General features: G+C 39.3%; 1 long non-coding RNA gene across 2 annotated transcripts in view; it reads left to right on the forward strand.

The window, feature by feature from the left end:
- Positions 1–17171, forward strand: part of LOC131381225 (uncharacterized) — a 33440-nt gene extending 16269 nt beyond the window's left edge. Inside the window, exons 2-4 of one of the 2 annotated variants that reach the window (XR_009209828.1) lie at positions 15088–15318; positions 15422–15550; positions 16706–17171. This is a non-coding gene — a long non-coding RNA (uncharacterized LOC131381225). Of the gene's footprint in view, positions 1–15087; positions 15319–15421; positions 15904–16705 lie in introns of those variants that run through there. The other variant, XR_009209827.1, reaches the window with a different exon arrangement.
- Positions 17172–19691: the final 2520 nt, after the last annotated feature.

Raw genomic sequence — 19691 nt, forward strand, 5'->3', positions numbered from 1 at the left:
CATGTGTGTAAGGTCCCTAATGGCGCAGGTTGCTGCACCGTGTGGAGAAAGTTTTGGGAGAGCTCTGCTTATACTCTTTAGGAGCAGAAAGTCTGCTTCTGACACCAGAAAGTGAAACAGATATTCTGAGGCTACGAGGGGCACAGCACTGCCAGCATGCTGAGAATTGTCCTTAGAAACACCTTGGAATCCCCCAAACCTTCCCTTCCAACAGCTTTGCCTCTGGTTTATACCATTTTTGTTTTGTTTTTAGAGTCAGAGTCTCCCTCTGTCACCCAGGCTGGAGTGCAGAGACATGATCATAGCTCACTGCAGCCTCAAACTCCTCAGATCAAGCGATCCTCCCACCTCAGCCTCCAGTGTAGCTTAAACCACAGGCCCGCTCCCCGACGCCAGGCTAATTTTCTTTTTAATTTTTTTTTGTAGAGACAGGGTCTTGCTCGGTTGTCCAGGCTGGTCTTGAGCTTCTGTTCCTTGCACTGCAAAGCATCCTGACTAATCCTCCCTCCCTCCCTTCCTCCCTTTCTCTCTCTCTCTCTCTCCCTCTTTCCTTCCTTCCTCCTTTTCTTTTCTTTCTTTCTTTCTTTTCTCTCTCTCTCTGTTTCTCTTTCTTTCTTTCCTTCTTTCTCTCTCTCTCTCTTTCTTTTTCTTTCTTTCTTTCTCCTCACTTCTTTTAGCCAATCACCAAGTCCTTTCATTCCTATCTCCTTAATACTCTTCAAATCTGTCCACTGTTCTCAACCCCTCTGCCCCTGTCTCAGGGCAGACCACTGTTATCTTCGCCTGAATTACCACCGATTCTGAATGTTACTCTCACAGCGCAGACCTAGCGTCACTGGGTTCAAATGCCAACTTGCTCCTTATGAGCTTAGTGACTTCTCTGTGCCTAAGTTAAAAGTGCTTTTCTGCCAAGATTATTGTGAAGACAAAATGCAATAAAATACGTGGAGCATTTGGCACGGTTCTGGTTTTTAAAATTTTTTTTTTCTTTTTTCTAACTTCCATATAATCACATGCATTGATTTTTTTGTTTGGAAAACCTTTACTTCTACTTACAAAAAAAAAAAAAATTAAGTGTAAAACAGCCTTAGGCAGGTCCTCCAGGAGATGTTCTGTAAGGCATTGCTATCATAGGAAATGACAGCTTCATGCGTCATCTGCCCTTGAAGACAATCCAGTGGGACAAGACGTGGAAGTGGATGATGGTGATGTTGATAATTCTGACCCTGTGTAGGCCTAGGCTAATGTGTATGTTTGTGTCTTTGTTTGTAATGAAAAAGCTTAAAAAGTTAAAAAAATTAAAAAATGTAAGAGTAGAAAAAAGCCTATAGAATAAAGACATAAAGAAAGAAAATATTTTTTGTACAGCCATACAATGTTTGTGTTTTAAGATAAGTGTTATTATTGGCCAGGTGTGGTGGCTCACGCCTGTAATCCCAGCACTTTGGGAGGCCGAGGTGGGCAGATCACGAGGTCAGGAGATCGAGACCATCCTGGCTAACACAGTGAAACCCTGTCTCTACTAAAAATACAAAAAAATTAGCCAGGCGTGGTGGTGGGTGCCTGTAGTCCCAGCTATTCAGGAGGCTGAGGCAGGAGAATGGCGTGAACCCGGGAGGCGGAGCTTGCAATAAGCAGACATCGAGACACTGCACTCCAGCCTGGGTGACAGAGCCAGACTCCATCTCCAAAAAAAAAAAAGACAACAACAAAAAAGATAAGTGTTATTACAAAAGAGTCAAAAAGTTGAAAGAAGTTTAGTTTTTATATAAAATAAAAAAATCTACATTGAGCTGAGGTTAATTTATTACTGAAGAAAAAAATTTTGCGTAAATTTAATGTAGACTAAGTGTACGGTAGTTTATAAATTCTATAGTTGTGTACAATAATTTCCTAGGCCTTCTCATTTACTTACCACTCACTTACTGACTCACCCTCCTAGATCCAATCATAATAAGTGTCCTATACAGGTGTATCATTTTTTATCTTTTATACCATATTTTTACTGTACTTTCCTATGTTTAGACACACAAATACTTATCATTGTGTTACAATTGCCTGCGGTATTCAGAACAGTAACATGTTGTATAGGTTTGTAGCTGAAGAGCAATAGGCTATACCGTATAGCCCTGGAGTGTAGTAGGCTATACCATCTAGGTTTGTGTAAGTACACACCATGCTGTTTGCACAGTAAAAAAATTACCTAATAATGCATTTCTCAGAACATATCCCTACTGTTAAGTGGTCCATGACCGTATACATATTTTGTATATCTAATATATGTATAAACATTAGGAACCTAAGCACAACCCACTGAAATGAGTCAATTTGACACTCATTTGCTTCCTATGTGCTAGGGTGGTGGGAATGTGGCTGTGGAGAAATCATCCCTGCCTTTGTAGAGGCAGACATTAAACAAATAATTATACAATACTAATAATAATAATTATTATTTATATACCACTGATGAAGTGCTATGGAGCTCAGGATCTTCCATAAGAAAGTAAAATTTAAGGTGACGCCTGAAGGCCAAGGAGCAGTTAACTCAATAAAAAGGCTCTTCAAAGAGCCTAGGGCCCAGAGGGAACAGTGTTCCAGGACCCTAAGGCAGAAAGGAGAGGAGGTGCAGGCAGACCAGGCTAGTTGGAATACAGTGAGTAAAGGTGATAAGATTCAGGGGGGAGAGAGTGAGCAAAGAGACCACCATACAGGGTTTGAAGCCACAATTATGGTTGGAGGCTGCATCCTAAGAACAGTGGGAAACCACTGAAAGATAGTAAGTAGGCAACTGATGTGGTTAGGTTTGAATTGAAAAAAAAAAAAAAAAACTCTCTCTGGCTGTCATGTAAGTGAATGGATCAGAAGGGACAATCTGAAAGTGGCTTGACCAGGGAGGAGAGTATTGCTATATTCCAGGTAAGGTAAATAGAAAATGCAAAATACTTAGCTCTTTGTAAACGTACTCCATGTGGCTATGAGCAATGCAGAAGTGGCAAAAGAAAGAGGAAAAGCATGTAGAAATGGCAGGAAATATGAGCAGACAGTTTATGGCATGATAAAGCTGAATAAATTGATATAGATTTTGATACTAATGCTTTTTAAATAATACCACTTTTGCAACAATGATAAGTAATAATAAAACAATAACCATAGTAGCTTAATATTTATTGAGTACTTACCATGTGCTAGATTACTGTTCTATGCTCTTTATATAAATTAATTCATTTCATCCTTGTTCCAGTTATTTGTTGCTTCTTAACAAACCACCTTACAATTTAGTGCTTAAAACAACCAAAATATATATTTTGCTCCCAAATCTGCAGCTCGGGCAAAGCTTAGGGGTTGAGGGGAGTTCATTGCTACTCCACTTGGTGTCAAAGTGTAACAAAGTCTGATTTCCAGCTTAAAGTCTGAGAGCTGGAATCTCTGAATCTTTCTCACACACATGCCTGTGATTGATGCCAGCTGTGTGCATTCTTCTACTATTACACTCAACACACTATATTGCAAAGTTTTTGTTTAAATATCTGGTTCTCTGCTAGACCTTAAGCTCCTCCAAAACATGAAATAAGTCTTATTTATCTTTGTATCACCACGGTTTGGGGCACCATCCACACAGTGGGTGCTACACAAATGTTTATAGAGTAATGAACAAATGAATAATTCTGATCTTCACTAATAGAATATTTTCCTTCCCCAAACGCTTACAGGAAATTCTCCATCTTCTATTTGAACACTCACAGTGACTGGGTTTTTATAACTTTGCAAAGCTACTATTTCATTAGGAAGTTTTCCTTGCTCCTCAGCCAAAATCTGCTTTTGCATAACTTTTACTCAGTTGTTGTAGTTAGGATTCATAGAACCGCACAGAATGAGTCTAAGTTAACTTCCATAAGACATCCATTCCCTCTAAGCTAAACACCCTATTTCCCATTTCTGGGCCTCATGGATATGGTTTCCATGATTACCTCACTCTAGATGCATTCTCAGATTGTCATTGTGGTTCACGGAGGTCCAGAACAAAATGCCTGGGGAAATATTAATGGTGAGCCTGTGGACAAAGGAACAAAGTCGGAGAGAAAACCATTCTGAAACCGTCATAAGCAAGTGAGCTAAAAAAGGAAGTGCAGGATAGGAGTGTGGATCGAGGACAGGATGAGTGGGAGACCAAATTCTATCATGGACCTTCTCTGGACAGGCTGCCTCTCTGTTGAGAAGTGGAAGGAGAATGTCTAAGAAAGTAAGCTGAGGCACTGACTGAGTGGAAGTGGAGAAGGAAAAACAGGAAAAGTGGGGAGGTCATTGAAACCCACTTGCCCACTTCTATCTGAAAATAACCTTTTTCAAAGCATAGTTTATATTGATCATGTACGTAAGAATCTCATAACCCGCAGGTTAACATGCAATGCCAGAGCTCAGCTCCATAACTATGGAATGTGCATTCTTCACAAACTCTAAGGTACTTCTTAAGCGTGTTGAAAATCTTGTTTTAAAGAATGAGGTAAGGTGGGAACTACTCATATGCAGGTTTAGAAGACTGTTTTTGAAATTTTATGTTTTGCGAAGCAAAAGACTCTCATGTTCTTCAGAAATGTCCTGGAAATATAAAAAGCCCCAGCTTAAATGTTCCGTTTGCATAAGTTCCAGCCCATAGGTCCTTATCCCAACCCATAACGGCCTGAAAAACAATTTAAAAAGAGCTGCCTTTGTCAAAAGATCCTATCACAGTAACTCTTAGAGTAAGGCCTCCCATCCGCAACCCCCTCCAGCCCTCCCCCAGAAAAATAAGCAGTTGAAGAATTCAAACTCATGATACATTTTTTCCATTCCAAGTCCACAGTTTTACAGAAATATTAAATCCTTTCTCCTTTTCTACTGATGGATTTGAAGACAGATTTTACAATAAATTTTTAGTTAAATACTGAGTAAAAAATGTGAGGTATAGTTGTAGCAAATACTCTTTTTGCTTAGAATTAGAAAGAAGCTAAAATGAAATTTAGGCAAAAAATACGGTTTTTGCTCTTTTAGGAAAATGTTTTAAGCACCCTTATGGAGTGTCCTGGGTAGATATCAGTGCATATGTTTTTAACGAAGTTGCAACAAGTGAAAATCTAACATTATTACACAAAAATATAAGCACAAACTTTTCATATGTGAAATTTTGCCTTAATAAAATAATTCAGCAGTAGCATTTCTTTAAATTTCTTCTCTGACCCTTAGCCTATCTCCCCAAAGCATTTATTTACAGAGCAGAAGGAAGATCAATGAGAAACAGATTCTTTTAATGAGATAATGACAAGTGAAGAGCAGGCTGAAATGGGGAGAAGGCATTGGTGATAATTTTACCACAAGTTATTGGGGGGAAAATGGACTTAAAGTGGATTCACTTACAGCCTTTCAGAGGCACTGCTTTAAACAGAAACACAGACTACTGCACTCACTCACTGACTCTTCAAATGTTTATTAAGATCACCAATTGTATGTCAACTGGAGATATAGAAGTTGCCAAGACAGACACAGTTCCTCTCTTCAAGATAGAGTTCATAATACCAAGGATGAAGGCATTTAGTTATAATTGTGATAAATATTATAAAGGAAAAGTGCAAAGTGCTTTGAGAATGAATTTATCATCATTACGATATTGAGCTAGAGGTTAATCTTAAATGAGGGGACAAATTTAAACAATTTTCCCCAGGCTTCAATGTGGGCTTTCTTCTTTAAGTTATTGAAAATGGTTTGGGAGAGTGCTTTTTCAAAACATGTATTGTGGGCTAACGGTAAAACAGGGAGTGAGTCCTGTCGACTGTTTGCAGTCAGCTACAACTCGAACTCCTTGTTCTACTCTTTCTCCACCTCTCACTGCTGCACTTGACTAGTAAAAAACCACCACCACCACTGCCACCACCACCACCACCGTCTATTGTGTGTCAAAGCCTGGATGTAAAACTCAGACGAAGAGATGACTTACTGCTTTCCAGTGACTTTGCTTTGCTGGTGTAATTTCCTACAGGATCCTTCTCTGAGGGCAAGGACATTCACATTTATTGAGTGCTGATTCTTTTGGAGGAATTGGGATCAATTTTGCTCAGCAATCCTAAGATGGGTGTATTTGCAAATGAGAAAACGGAGGCTCAGTAAGACAAAATAATTCATTTCAAGTCAGCTGCGCCTGTTCCTGTCACCACACTAAGCTAGAAAATGGAGGAGGGGAGAGGGTGACAGATAAAACACAAGTTTCACCGACAATTAGTTTATTGTTAGGAAAGCTAATGGGTTGAGCCAAACCTAATTAGAGCCAACAAAATGCCACCTTTTTATCAAAAGTAAACTCAGGGTCTATAGATGAAAGAATAAGTGGAGTTTCTTGAGCGAGAAATAGTAGTTGAGATTTTGTGTGAAAAATAGCTTCTAATAAAATTAGATTGTACCAAACTGCATGAGGAGACTGAGCATTGCATTCAAGCACTTTTTAAGATGTTTATTTTACCTTCAGCAAAGTTTGTAATAGATAACGAGGTAAGATTGTAGAGAATTTATTTTGTGAAATAGAAGAAATTGTGCAATGTCAGTTTACACAACCAAGTTAAAGTTTTTAATTCTAAGCAAGGAATGAGGGGAAAAGCCAAAGTAATTAGACCAGAGAAATTATAGAAAACTAGAGATAAGCTGAATATATAGTGTTAGTTAACAAGCAGTAATGTGAAAGATCAAGATTTGCTTCCTCCTGGATAATCAATCAAGAACAGAAAGCAACAACTACCAAGATTGGTAAATTCTAGTCTTAGCTCTGCTACATCTACACAGTGAAGACCAGATAGATGTCAGTTAATCAAAAGAGTTCGAAGATTGTATAAACATCCCAAAATAATTGGTGAGAGTCAATTCATTTTAAATTCAAATCCACCAGGGCCTCATCATTCAAGGTGACCCACAGGAAGGTAGGCTGTGGTGGAAACAGACTGAGATTCACCTTGAAATTTTATTCTCCACCAAATTGTCACCGTTTTTATTTAACTTATTGTGCCTTTATCAATAGAAGTGAAGAAATGCTAAGTATATATTTGTATACATAGAAGTATATATTATATATTATTAATATGTTGTATAAAAAATATATATATATTTGCACAACATTATAAGAAAGGTTCGCTTCTATATACAAAAGAATACAGTTTAGAGAGTCTTCAACAATACTATTCTGTTGAACTGGCTACAAGAAATTCTTTTCAATGATAATTTTGCTAGCAAATTATCTTACAAAAGACTGATTTTTCTATATAAACATGCCTGATGGCGATGAGCTCATCACCATTCTTTTATTCTACTACCAAGTAGCAATGACCTGTTACTCTTCCTCCTTTCTCCACTAAACATCTCAGTCACTTCCTAACCAAAAGCAGATCTAAACTCTTAAGTCATTCACCAAACAAAATAATATTGTAAAAGGCTTAGACAATTAAAAGAGAAAATAATTTGAGATTAAATTTCATATAGGACATAACCTACTTTCTTCTGTGTAATATAATTTAATATCTTTAATTTATTTACTAGATATCATATCAAGTCTGCTCAGCCTCTAGTTCCTATCAACTTGTGTAAGAATTCTAGTAATTCACCCAGAACAATAGAATCCTAGTTCAGTAAAACAATGTGTATATTATTTTAAATATACATGACATATTTCTGAAAACATTTAAATGAATTTGAGTTCGTGTGCCTCATGTAGTATTTTCTTTCCTTTTGACATGGACTCTCCCGATTTCCTTTTCAATTCTCCTTCAACAAAAAGTAAGAAATGAATAGCAGAAGGAGGTAATTGACGATGGACTTTTAAATATCCCAGAAAGCAGCAGTCTACATCTTTTTTTTTTTTTTTTTTTTTTTTTTTTTGAGATGGGAGTCTTGCTCTGTCATCCAGGCTGGAGGGCAGTGGCGTGGCCTCGGCTCACTGCAAACTCCGCCTCCCGGGCTCAAGCGATTCTCCTGTGTCAGCCTTCCAAGTAGCTGGGATCACAGGTGCATGCCACCACGCCTGGCTAATTTTTGTATTTTTAGTAGAGACAGAGTTTCGCCATGTTGGCCATGCTGGTCTCGAACCCTTGACTTCAGGTGATCCATCCACCTTGGTCTCCCAAAGTGCTGAGATTGCAAGCATGAGCCACTGCACCAGCCCAGTCTACATAACTTTTAAACAGATACCCATGAATAAGAATGGCTCTTCAATGTGACAGCACTCAATCAGAACACTTTCTGTTCTGATTGATTTAAAATGATCAGATTACTAATAAGTATAATAATGATTAAATTATTGACTTAAACCAGAACTTTAGGTGGTTTGCAAAAATACATAAAATACCCATGACAGAGGTGTAACAAAGAAATATAGTGAAAAAAATAATAAAGCCTGCCATGAGATTAGTACATGTGCCTTAAAGTCCTACATACTTGCCAGAGCTGGGTCACAAATGTGAGTCTGAACTTTCTTACAACTGAGGGGCCAGAGTCAGTTACCTGATTCACAGGATCTGTGAGACAGAAACTGGTGAAACACAGCCACTCAGATCTACCTGGGAGGCTGACACTTGGCTTGAATCAGATGTGATAGGTTGACTGAATGACCCTCAGTCAACATTGGGACTTGTCAGTGATCCAAGGCCAAATGTTCTATGCTATCGCATAGAACACTGGTGGGAAGCATTTTTTTTTTTTTTTTTTGTGAGACGAAGTCTTGCTGAGATAACGGTGGGGAGCATTTTTTTTTCTTTTTTGTGAGATGAAGTCTTGCTTTGTCGCCCAGGCTAGAATGCAATGGCACAATCTCAACTTGCTGCAACCTCCGCCTACCGGGTTCAAGGGAGGATATTATTTGGGTGACAAGGATTATCCTGCCTCAGCCTCCTGAGTAGCTGGGATTACAGGCACCCGCCACCACGCCCAGCTAATTTTGTTTTGTATTTTTAGTAGAGATGGGGTTTCGCCGTGTTGGCCAGGCTGGTCTCAATCTCCTGACCTCAGGTGATCCATCCGCCTTGGCCTCCCAAAGTGCTGGGATTACAGGCATGAGCCACTGCACCCAGCTGGGAGCATTTTTAAAGCAAGTTTTACCAAATTACAAAAGTGAACACACAAGAAAATTCTCCATAAACACCCATAGAAAACATAACCATCAGCAATAGATTTGTTGGTGAAGCTTTTAAATTGTCAAAGTATCCCTGGGTAGGTATCTGAATGAAATCCTTGCTGAAGGCAGTCATTAAGTTTCAGCCAGTTGTATTTTGAGAGATAGCTACCAAAATGGACCACTTTGGCCTCGGAATAATTGGCAGTGCTATGCAAGCATGGCCCTGCCTAGCATCTCATGACAGAACTAGTTCATAGGCAACCAAAGAAAATGTAATCTCCTGTCTTCCATAGCTGGATACTCATGCTGAAGGAACAAGAGCCCGCCACTTTGAGGTGGGTGCAGGAAGCTGTGTGTGGTTGCTGGGTATGTTAGTGTTAAGCCTGCATTCAGAAGAGATAAAGCGTACAAGTTACAGGCCTGAGGAGTGGAGAGGCAAGAAGCCGAGGAGGGGAGTTACAATCACAGGCATTGTGTTGAGCTCAATGCTATGTGTGACTTCTTATGGTGCTTGGTATAACAGATTTTGTGGGGGTGCTATGAAAAAGCTTTTCATACTTCGAAATAATTAAATAAAAAGGAGGATGGTCTGGCACGCTGCATAACTCTGGGGAATTTGTCTGCTCTGGAAAAAAGCAGACAATGTCCTGAAAATAGGACATTGACTACGATATGACTTATGAAATGTTAAAGATTTTCTTAAATTCCACTTTAAGGAATTTGCAAATCTTCAGTTTATAATTTTAAACAATGACATTCAAGTAGGATGGACAAATGCCTTCAAATTTTTAATTTAAAAAGGTGGCACGGGGGATGAAGTCAGGAAGACCTTAATACTGTAGGACAAAGAACTAAAGGAAGAGGAAAGAATGCTTCTTTTTTACCATGTCTAAGGCCTAACCAAGAATATAGGTTAAAAAGAAGCAAGAGTCAGAACAGAGTATTTTGTTTGCTTGTTTTGAATATGCTTTGGGTGGAAGAATTCTAGAACTTAACTTGCTGTTTTTTCTTATTTTAGTTAATGGTTCCGATACTTATGTAAGTATGTATGTATTGGTGAACCTGAGTTACTTTCCCTCCTCTATGGTCAAGAAGGAAAGGATTGCTTTAAAAAAATTCAAACAGGGCTGAGTACGGGGGGGTCACACCTGTAATCCCAACACTTTGGGAAGTCGAGGCAGGAGGCTCACTTGAGCCCAGGAGTTCGAGACCAGCCTGGGCAACAAACTGAGACACCCTCCCACCACATCTCTACATTAAAAAAAAAGAAAATAGCCAGGCTTGGTGGTGTACATCTGTGGCCCCAGCTGCAGGGTAGACTGAGGCAGGAGGATCACTTGAGCCGGGGGGGTCAAGGTTGCGGTGAGCCACGTTTGCACCTCTGCACTCCAGCCTGGGCAATGGAGGGAGACACTGTCTTAAAAAAAAAAACAAAAACAAATCAAACAGCTGATGTCCATGGTTATGTTTTTCCAGTAGTAAAAGTACCATCCCTAGCTACAGCATATCTTAAACTGTGTCATGTGATGCTCTGGGTTGATTGGTTTCTTAGCTGGGCTAAAACTAAATATGGCTTTGTTGTAAAACATACTCTTTCACAGTCCAGCAGGCATTTGCTGTAAGACTTTTATTTAATAATCTGCACACAACCTTAAGTTCAAAGTAACGTGGATAAATAAAAGTCAAAAAAATTTTCAACATTGGCCGGACATGGTGGCTCACGCCTGTAGTCCCAGAACTTCGGGAGGCCAAGGCAGGTGGATCACCTGAGGTCAGGAGTTTGAGACCAGCCTGGCCAATATGGTGAAATCCCGTTTCTACTAAAAATACACAAAATTAGCCGGGCATGGTGGTGGGAGCCTATAATCTCAGCTACTTGAGAGGCTGAGGCAGGAAAATCACTTGAACCCGGGAGGCAGAGGTTGCAGTGAGCCGAGATCGTGCCACTGCACTCCAGCCTGGGAAACAAGACGAAACCTTGTCTCAAAAAAAAAAAAATTTTTTTTTTCAACATTAAAAGAAATGCTTAAGTTAAAAAGATTATAAATGTTTCATCCTTTTTTTTTTTTGAGGTGGGGTCTCACTCTGTCACCTAGGCTGGAGTTCAGTGGCAAGATCTCGGCTCACTGCAACTTCCACCTCCTGGACTCAAGCGATTCTCCTGCCTCAGCCTCTCAAGTAGCTGGGATTACAAGTGCGTGCCACCACACCTGGCTAATTTTTGTATTTTTAGCAGAGATGAGGTTTTGCCCTTTTGTCTAGGCTGGCCTCAAACACCTGACCTCAAGTGATCTGCCTGCCTCAGCCTCCCAAAGTGCTGGGATTACAAGTGTGAGCCCCCTCTCCCGGCCTTCATTAGTTTTTTAAAATGTCTTTTATCAGATTAACTACATACTTTGATTTTAATTTGTTATTTTCCATAATTTTACTGATATGTAGCAATAATTAGGCCATAATCAGTTCACTTACTCAAAAATATTTGTGGAGGGTCTATTATATATAAGCCACCATGCTGGCCTTCAAAGCGGAGTTGGGTGCTGGGATAATGGTTAGCTTATTTTCCTTAAATCATAGGGAGTAAGATAGTAACACAACTGCTACCAAAAAAATCTCTTATGCAAAGGTTGCCATTTACAGAGCAGCCCATTCCTCTGCCTATAGCAGTAATTAAAATAAGTTATTTCTTATTATAGCCCAATATCTACTTCCCACCGGGCTCCTAATTTTAACTTTTAAAGCAACACCTTGCAAAGCCAATTTCTCTTTCTCTGAATACATTTTAAATACTTGAAAACAGCTATTTTCTCCCCGCTAAGTCTTCTCTCATCTACACTAAAAATTCCAAGTGATGCAAAATATTTTGGAACTCAGTATAAAATTTTATATCAATTACTGGTAAATTTTACTTTATTGCTTTCATCAGCTAGCCCACTTTATGGAAATATTTAAATATTTATTCTAGATTCAGTGTATTAGACACCTAAGTTTATCTTCCTGCCTTTGAAATATACTGAGAAAACATTTATAAGGATTTTAACAGGAGTCATCTTTCTTTTCCAGTTTAAAATAATAAAAAAAATAGGATAGTGAAGATAAAATTATTTAATCTATTTAAAAAATGTCTCAGCTGGGCATGGTGGTTCATGGCTGTAATCCCAGCACTTTGGAAGGCCAAGGCCAGAGAATAACTTGAGGTCAGGAGTTTGAGACCAGCCTGGTCAACATAGTGAGACCCCATCTCTACAAAACATTAAAAAAATTAGCTGGACTTGGTAGTGCATACCTGTAGTCCCAGCTACTTGGGAGGCTGAGATTGAAGGATGGCTTAAGCCCAGGAGTTCAAGGCTGCAGTGAGCCATGATTGGTCCACTGTACTCCATCCTGATGGACAGAGTGAGATCCTGTCTTAAATAAATAAACATTTCTCATGTGAACCCATCTGAAGTATTTAACTTTTATTTTTAAATGACACATAAAAGTCATATATATGCACACGTGTTTTGTTTTATAAGTATCTGAAACACATGTTTTTTATTCCAATAAGATAATGTAAGTAGTGACAGATGTTTTACTGTCTAAAAATATTTCCAGAATAATCAGATTAAGCTCATGAATTAGAGATGATTTCTTGTAACTTCATAAACATTAGTTTGGTTTGTCAAATAATAAAATAAGTTCAATTTTTCAGTGATACAAATTTGAAATATGCTTTATAATGGCTTTAAATAAAACCTCCAAATATATATAATATATTATATATATATTTTATATATTTATATAATATATATTTTATACATTTTATATATTTATATAATATATATAATATATTTTATATATTTATATATTATTTTATATATATATATATACACACACACACACACACACACATTTTTTTTGGTCATGGTCTTGCTCTGTCACCGAGGCTGGAGTGTGGTAGCATGATCATAGGTTGCTACAGTCTTGAACTCCTGAGGCACGAGCCTCTAGCTTTTCCCCCTCCCCTCCCCCCCCCCCTTCTTCCCCCCCCCCGCTCTCCTTCCCTCCCCTTCCCTCCCCTTCCCTTCCCTTCCTTCCTACAGACAAGGCCTTACTAGTTGACCAGGCTGGTCTCAAACACCTGGCCTCAACTGATCCTCCTGCCTCCACCTCCCAAAGTGTTAGGATTACAGGTGTGAGCCACTATGCCCAGTCCATCTATCTTTAGGTTGTGAAGAGTATGCTTTAGGATTTTTCTAAACAATACTAATATACTTTTTTTTTTTTGAGACAGGGTCTCACTGTCACCTAGGCTGGAATGCAGTGGTGTGATCTCGGCTCACTGCAGCCTCGACCGCCCAGGCTCACATGATACTCCCACCTCAGTCTCCTGAGTAGCTGGGACTATAGGCACTCACCACCATGACAAGTTAGTTTTTGTATTTTTTGTAGAGACGGAGTTTCACCATGTTGGCCAGGCTGGTCTTGAACTCCTAAGCTCAAGCGATCCATCTGCCTTGGTCTTCCAAAGTGCTGGGATTACAGGTGTGAGCCACTGTGCCTGACCAGAAGCACTTTTAATATAAGCGGATTAGGTTACATAATCTCTAAAGTCACTTCTAGTTAAAAAACAAAAAACAAAAAAAAACAGAAATATTTTCTTATCAATTGAGTTACACTTTCAGTGGAGAGTTGGTGTACTCTATTTTAAAAAATGCTTTTAAATGATGATTCTGGTATTTTCATATGAAAACAATTCTGTTACAACATGAATAACTCAGTTATCTATGAATACTTGGTTAAACCTTATCAAAATATCAGAAGAATCTGCTAAAACTCTCAATGTAATACATGACCTGCTGCTCTTCAGAAAGACAACAGATAAAGACATTTTGATTTTTGTCGTTATTTGATTGATTTTGTACTGTAAGACACACTTCAAATGTGCTAGAAAAAATATTGCTGAAGTTATAGAACATTTTGTAGCTCTCAGCTTGATAAATAGCAGGAAGTAGAGAGAAGTTAGCATTCACCTTCTCTTTCCAAGACTCTGTCACCAAGCACTCCTCCTTCCTATACTCTTCCAGCCTGCCTCTCAAGAGAAGCCATCCAGAGCTTCCTTAGGTACAATGCTACTTTCTTCCAGTTCTACCTTCCACACAGGCCCCCTTTGTGTTCCCTGAATGAATGCTTCCTTCTTGGGATCATATCCAGACACAAAGCTGTCATCAGACAGTGGACCAGGATCTTCCCCAGTTCTGTCTCTCAAATGACCAGTATGCTGGTATTTAATGAATGTGACAATGATTTGGGACCACTAGTGTTACACCTGTGCCTTAGCTATTCATGTTTGCTACTTTTGAGGGGAGTTGGTGCTGTTGCTCCTGAAAACTGAAATGTGGAAAGATCCAGAGACTACTTAGCTAGATCTGCCCAAGTACTGAAACCCTCAGGCCCTCCCAAACTGCTGCTCAGCTTTGGCCTGGCTCCAGAGGGGCAGGCCGGACCTGGTTCTCCCCTGAATCCAAGCATCTCTGGGAAAAGAAATCCAGATTAGGATCCAGTTTGTTTCAAAGGAATCTTGAGGAGAGATGAGAACCAGGTCTTCTCTAGAGTCAGGTTTGGGTTTGCTTCTGAAAAGCCTGGTGCTGGTCTACAAGGCTAAGACGTGGTGTCTGATTCTGACTCTGCCACCGATATGCCCTTGGATAAGTCATCGCTTCTCTGGGATTTAGTTTTTTCATTTGCAAAATGACAGTTCAGTTTTCATGACTCCTTCCATTGCACCATCTGCTCATTTCAAGCAGATCAAAATCTACCTGCCGAGACAGGACTGAATAAACCACCCCATACCAGACCCTACCTCCTTTCCCAATGCTGGAGGACGAGGTAACATTTGTCCTTCACGTTAAGCTGGTTATGTCCACATAAATGTTTTTATTTGTGTCTGTATTATTTGCATTTGTATTATTTTGCTATTCTCCTTGCAGATAAGATACTGTTGAATTCACTCCAGCTCACTTGGTACAAGATATTCCTTTAAGAGGGAGAGAGTAGCAGCTGTATTTGGTATTTTCACAAAGAAAATATTTTCCAGTAGAAGAGGCCAAGATATGAGAAGATAAGTCAGGTTGTGCTACATAGCTATAATCTCCAATTGACTTTTTTTTATATATATAATTGAAAAAACAGACAAAAACTCTGAACAAGAACAACAAAAGGTAACTTTATTTCCTCCCTTATACCCCTGCTATTTTTTTCTCTTCTTTTAGCTCTTACAAGCACCCTAAGTTTTCATATTTCCCTGGATTCCTTTTGTCACAGGAAAAAAGCACGTCTCACAGAGCAAGTTCTCTGAGCTGAGCTGAATGTGTTGTCTCTCCAGAATAATTCATCATTAAAAACCACAGAATGGCATCTCTTGACAGGCAAAGAAACATTAGAATACAAATTGTTAGAGAAAAATCATTCTCCCCTTTCTCTTACACTGCTGTTAGCATTTTAATTGCTGCTAAACTTTTTTTCTTTGCTTAGGCTTTTTCTATGTATATAATATATGGATTCCACAACTTGGTTTTCCACAGACTTTTTTTTTTTTTTTTTGAGATGAAGTCTCACTCTGTAACCCAGGCTGGAGTGCAGTGGTGCGATCTCAGCTCACTGCAACCTCTGCCTCCTGGGTTCATGTGATTCTTGTGCCTCAGCCTCCTGATTAGCCACCACGCCTGGCTAATTTTTATATTTTTAGTAGAGACGGGGTTTCACCATGTTGGCCAGGCTGGTTTTGAACTCCTGACCTCAGGTGATCCACCCACCTCAGCTTCCCAAAGTGTTGGGATTACAGGCGTGAGCCACCGTGCTGGGCCATTCCACAGCCTTTAAGGCCTATGCACTAAACACTCCAGGGACAAGTAGCACGTTTTCTTAACCACCATTTCTCTTTCTTAACCCTGGGAGTTGGGGATCTCAGGGTAGCTTGATGGTTAGATGAAGCAATAGAATGATACGGAGGAATCAGTTCTCACTGTTGAAACCTTATGTTCACTGGGAGGCAGATGGGGTAGAGATTTTGAACATGGGGAGAAGTTCATAGGCCCCATCCTCTAGATATTAAAGAGTAGCCAATCATGGTCAGTTTCTCTTTTCTTTCTTTTTAAAATTTAAAAATAGCTTTATTGAGATATAATTCACATATAATACAATTCACCTATTTAAAGGGTACAATTCAGTGATGTCTAGTATAGTCGCTGAGTTTGTGCAGCCATCACCATGGTCAATTTTACAACATTCATGGTCAATTTCTATGAGTGATGAGAAAGCGAATACCTTTATTTCACATGGCATTTGAAATCAGTACCCACTCATTACCTTTATACAATTGTTTATTTAAAATGAGGTTTCTCACACCAAGACTGATGGGTTAACACCCTCTAACTCCAGTCCTACCTCTGGATAGGTAGGAAGGTTAACTAGAGTTCCTATATACCAACACACACAGTTCCCTAGGGTCAACATGTGAGACAGCATTTAGCAAACAGTCTTTGTCTTAGGGCTGGGTTCACTTCTGGTTCCTGGTGCTGTGTTTTGATCTACCTTTGTTTCTGCCAGGAGTTGGGAGAGCTGATGACTTCTTTTTGCTTCAGACACTTTGGCTTCCAGACTCCAGCCCGCTCTTGACTACAGGTGACCCACTGACACCCTGGAGCCTGCTCTATTGCCTTGACCACCTTTTCTAGGGCTCTTGGCCTTGTTCTTGACCTCTTGCTGCACTGGAGTCCTCACCCTCTGTTGCAGATCCCAGTCCCTGACACTGGCGTGGCCTTCTCACGAACGCAAGCAGGCCCAGCCAATCGGTTTCATTCTACTGTAACCCTTGCCCTATTTTGAAATCATGAGTGATTCTCTGTACTTCAGCAGGGCTCACTTCACCAACTGAGGATAAGGAAGCCCCTATTACCAAGGTCATGTTTCTAAATTCAGGACTTGTAAGATAGACTGAGAACCAGAAATAAACTAGATTGAAAAATCTAGTTTAGCCTTGGTGACTTTTTTGTACAAACATATTCAGCATGTGTTATTTATAAAATTGAAATGTCCAGCAATAGAGGGTAGTTGAATGAATTATAATACATCCCCATGATGAAATATTACTCAGCAATTGATATTATTGAAAGGCTTTGATGAAGAAGGTAAATGCTTATCATATAATAGTCAGAAAATCAGGATGTAAAATTGCACACAGAGAATGATATCAACTATGTAAAACACACACATTAAAAAAAAAAAAAAGACCAGAAAGAAATAGCTAATTTTTAATCTCTGGATAGGTATTGATTTTCTTTTCTATGCTTTTCTGTACTTTCTGAGTATGCATTCCTTTTACAGCAGAAAAAAGGTAATATTAACTTTTTAAAAAAACTATTTTAGGCTAAGCGTTATGACTCACACCTGTAATTCCAGTGCTTCGAGAGGCCAAGGTGGGAGGACTGCTTGAGCCCAGGTGTTTGGAAACCAGCCTAGGCAATATAGCAAGACTCCTGTCTATAGAAAAAAAAGTTTTTTTCAAATTAGCCAGGCACACACCTATAGCTACTGGGGAGGCTGAAGCGGGAGGCACGCTTGAGCCCAGCAGATCAGGGATACAGTGAGCTATGATCACTCCATTGCACTCCAGCCTGGGCAACAGAGTGAGGCTCTATCATAAAATTCACTCATTTCAAGTGTACAGATCAATGTTGTTGGTTTTTTTTTTCTTTTCTTTTGGAGACAGAATCTTGCTCTGTCACCCAGGCTAGAGTGCAGTGGCGTCATCTCAGCTCACTGCACCCTTCGCCTCCTGGGTTCAAGTGATTCTTGTGCCTCAGCCTCCTGAATAGCTGGAATTACAGGTGCACGCCACCACCTTTGGCTAATTTTTTTTGTATTTTTTAATAGAAACAGGGTTTCACCGTGTTAGTCAGGCTGGTCTCAAATTTTTGACCTCAAGTGATCCGTCCGCCTTGGCTTCCCAAAGTGCTGGGATTACAGGTGTGAGCCACTGCACCTGGCCAAATCAATGGTTTTTAATAACTCTACCAAGTGGCACAGCCATCATCATAAATCAGTTTTATAACATTCTCTTCAGCCCAGTAAGAATCCTCATGTTCATTTATAGTTAATGCTCCTCCTCCTCAGCCACAGCACCAAGCAACCACTAATCTACTTTCTGTCCCTATTACTTTTCTGAACATTTTATGTAATAGATTCATACAACATGTGGTTATTTGTGTTGGGCTTATTTCACTTAACATAGTGTTTTTGAGGTTCATCCAGGTAGCATGTATCAATTTATTTTCTTTTATTGCTCTGTATTCTATCATATGAACAAACTACATTTTATCTATTCATTCCTCCATTGATGGACATTTAGGTTGTTTCTATTTGGGGGCTATTATGAATAATACTGTTATGAACATTTGCGTACAAGTTTCTATGTGTACATATGTTTCCATTTCTCTTGTTTGTAGACAGTCAGGTGTGAAACACTGGGTCATACAGCAACTTTGTGTTTAACTTTTTGAGAAACTGCCAAACTGTTTTCCAAAGTGGCTACATTAACAGTTTTTTCTGGCCCTTGTCTGTAAGTATATATTAGCTTCTAGAACTCCACCCTAGAACTTAAAGTATGCTTCTTGGCCTTTAGATAGACAGCTGGATCTGGCTTTTTCATCCTTTTCTCAGCAGATTTAGCTGGTGACTGAGGAGACAGACTATTACAAAAGTTATAACCATACTTGTATTGGCCCAAGACATCACCTGAGAAATTATTGATGATTCTTGTGCATCCTTCATATTTCCTTAAGCTACCAATAAACAACAGACCCTCTGCTTGGCTTTTCTGGGCTATGAAAATCTCTATCATAAAGAATTTGAGTGTTCAAGAAGGAAGTATACCTTTAGCCTAGTTGTCTGCCCCTTTGGAAATTTTTTATGGTTATCCAATAGGCAGCCTCACCTTGAAAGACTCTAGTTTACTGTAGATAGAATCTAATCATCAAGAATCTAATGAATGTTGACTACATGCCCAGCACTCTGCTAGGAGCTGTGGATTGCAGAAAATTAATCCTATGTTGTCTTTGCCCTCAAGAAAGTTACAATTTGGCTGGGAAAATTAAAAAAAAAAAACAAGCACATGTTAAACACAACAATTGATGTCTGATCAGATACTATGGTTTGGGATAGTAAACCAGAAAAATTAAATAAGACAGGAAAAGGAAGGCAGAGGCCCTGGGATTCATTTAATTTGTTTTTCTGGAACAGTCAGGCACTGTTCTAGTCACTAGAGATACAGCAATGAACAAAGTTGACAAAATCTCTACCCTCAGAGAGCTTACATTCTAAGGACATGAAAATAAGAAAAAATAAAGTAAAATAAATAGTATGACAGATGGCGGCCATGGAAAAATAAAGCAGAAAGTGGGATGTGTGTGTGCAAATTAAAATAGGTTGGTCAGGGACCATGTCTCTTAGAAGGTGATACATATGAGCAAACGGCTGAAGAAATGAAGGATCAGTCATGTGGCTGTCCAGGGGAAATAGTATTCCAGAGTCAGAA

This window comes from Hylobates moloch, unplaced genomic scaffold (genome assembly GCF_009828535.3).
Source record: "Hylobates moloch isolate HMO894 unplaced genomic scaffold, HMol_V3 SCAFFOLD_14, whole genome shotgun sequence".
Classification (NCBI taxonomy): Eukaryota; Metazoa; Chordata; class Mammalia; order Primates; family Hylobatidae; genus Hylobates; species Hylobates moloch.